This window comes from Alosa alosa, chromosome 3 (genome assembly GCF_017589495.1).
Source record: "Alosa alosa isolate M-15738 ecotype Scorff River chromosome 3, AALO_Geno_1.1, whole genome shotgun sequence".
NCBI lineage: Eukaryota > Metazoa > Chordata > Actinopteri > Clupeiformes > Clupeidae > Alosa > Alosa alosa.
In genome coordinates, this window is record NC_063191.1 from 32891820 (window position 1) to 32894319 (window position 2500).

Sequence of the window (2500 nt, forward strand, 5' to 3'; positions counted from 1 at the left end):
TGTGTTTTTGTCTTACCCGTGCATGTGTGTATCACTCCTGATGCCACCTGACACCTGTGTGTTCAGGACTGTTTACACAAGCAGGGCACCCGTCACGTGTGTGTGTGTTTTTGTTTCCTTTTCTTTTTGCCGTGATTTTAGACAGCTGGATGACATGTGGGGATGAATGTGAACTCCCCGGACTGCATTCTTCTCTCTCTCTCTCTCTCTCTCTCTCTCTCTCTCTCTCTCTCTCTCTCTCTGTCCTCTCTCTCTCTGCTATCAGATGCATTGAGTTTTAACGGCATGGAAGCCAGGCGTGGAGTGGAGAGCCGTTAGATGAAACACTCGGCGTCTGTTGTGGTTACAGCGTCATTACGGGCAGAACATTGTGCTATGGTTCATTGCCCCGGCCCATTATTTCAGGCAGGTTTCGGGGAAAAAAGTGGCAACTGGTGCAGGGAAACAGCTGTGCAACAGGTACTTTGGAGTTGTCGCCACTAACTTGGTCTCATAAACTTCCTCTGTAAAGTGTATGTGTGTGTGTGTGTGTGTGGTGGTTGAGGGGGTTGTTTATCTTGGAGTTCACACTTGCTGTCAAGAGTATGATATCTTCCAGAGAGGGTTTGACAAGTGCGTGATTGATGGCCTGTAAGGCCACTGGGAGATACCCGTCCACTTTCAGGCTCTGGGTGGTATTCTGCTTGTTTGTTGTTTTGTTGACTCAAGTGCTGTCCTCTGTCCCCATCTTGTTTCGGAAAGGGACCGCTTCCCCTTGATCTGCCTTGTAGGGGTCCAGGGGGTGTCCTGTCCCCCAGATGCCCTGCAAAACACCCTTATGCCCCTCGTAACTCCCCTCCTCCAACTGCCTTTCCCCTAGACGGGCTTTGATATTTGCCTGCTGGGAGGACTTCATGGGAAGAGCGGATTTCTGGCAGGAGCTTTGCGAGGCTCTGGACTATGAGAAGGAAATGAGGCGCTGGCTATCTTTTGTTTATAGCCAGTGACATCTCAGGCTGCACTTAAAATCCCATCGGATAGAGCGACATGACATCTGCAGTGGATCACGAATAGCAGCCTGATAAATACCTCTTGACGTTTACAGCAAGACACGAGGGACCCAAATTCATGAGCGGACAAGGTTTTTTGTCCTCATCGTCCACTCCCAGCCCCAGCCCCACTCCCTACCCCCAAAACAGACTCCCAGAGTTGACCGAGTGGATCTGGACTGGTTTGGCGAAGAGGTTGAAAAGTTACTGTGCGTTCCTGGGGACTACAGCTAATTCACCAAGGTAGAACAAATATTGCAGATCAGATTGCAGCTTCACAGACAATCTCAGCGGCGACCTGGAAAAAAACAATGGTCCTCTGCACACATTCTTCTGGCCTGAGATCTTGTTCGTTTGAGTTTATTATGAAAGCATAAAAGTATAAACTCAAAGACTCAAAGAAATCAGATTAAATCCTTACAGTCTCGGTTCGTCAGCTCGTTATTTAGATTGTGAGAAGAAGAAAAAGATGGAGGTAAAGGGGGGAGGGGTACAGAGTTCCTCAAGTGCACATGTTTGCCCCTGTATGGTCGAAAAGAGACGTAGCGGCGTGTTTCAAATGCGGATTATCACGCTTTATTCCCATTCTTAAATTTGCACACATAAGACACGTCTGCCTTTCAAGTGGGTAACAAAAAGCAGCTGCAAAATCGACCACACTGGCCTATCCTTGACTGTAAGGCTTCTGTCGGAAACTTACTCTTTTATTGAACATTCTTCTGAAGTCGGTTGGTTAAAGACTTCCATTAACGTGTGCACCCTTTGCAGGTGTAAAGTAAGTTGTTGCAACAGACAGCGGCATTCAGAATAGTCAGTAAATCGGCTCCATTTGTTATCTTAGGGATGTTGCGTGTATCGTCTTTAGAAAATTGAGCTTCGCTTATCTGAGACATTAACTGAGACATTGAAGGGTCTGACACAGGCAACTGCATCAAATGTGATCTCTTCAGCTTTCCCATTCTCGGCACATAGCAAAGTTAATTGAAATGTTTCAGAAAAGAAAGTTCTGTAGCAATTGCACATCATTCATTCATTCTAAAGAAAAGCACTTTCTCATGTATTTAGCTCTATCACTCTCCCATTCTCTGAAGTAATACTTTCTTTTTAATTTATAATCCAAAAAAACTGACAGGGTAAATAGTAAGTGGCACAGAGCATAAAGCAGAAGATGGATTAATTTAGGTCGACACTGTGTGTCATTAGCACTGAGTGGCACTCTAGCCGGTTTGGCTTCAGTTAGCCCCCATCTCACTCCGCACACCATCCATCATACCAGCGCTGCGTGCCAGCCGTAATCCCAGTCCGCTCGCACTGCTTGGACCCCGAAAGCTGCACTGTGACAACCACAATTAAGGGATCCGTCTGCTGTTTGCTGCCACAGTGTAAGTCAAAACAGCTGTCAGGGCAAAAAAAACTAAAAAAACCCTGAAAACGTCCGCTGCCCCCACAGCAAAAGTAAGGCTCCTCTAGCG

At 46.7% G+C, this 2500-nt stretch overlaps 1 protein-coding gene across 2 annotated transcripts in view; it reads left to right on the top strand.

Annotated features, from left to right (window-relative positions):
- Positions 1-2500, top strand: part of pde1a (phosphodiesterase 1A, calmodulin-dependent) — a 51308-nt gene that overhangs the window by 18267 nt on the left and 30541 nt on the right. The window lies entirely within an intron of this gene.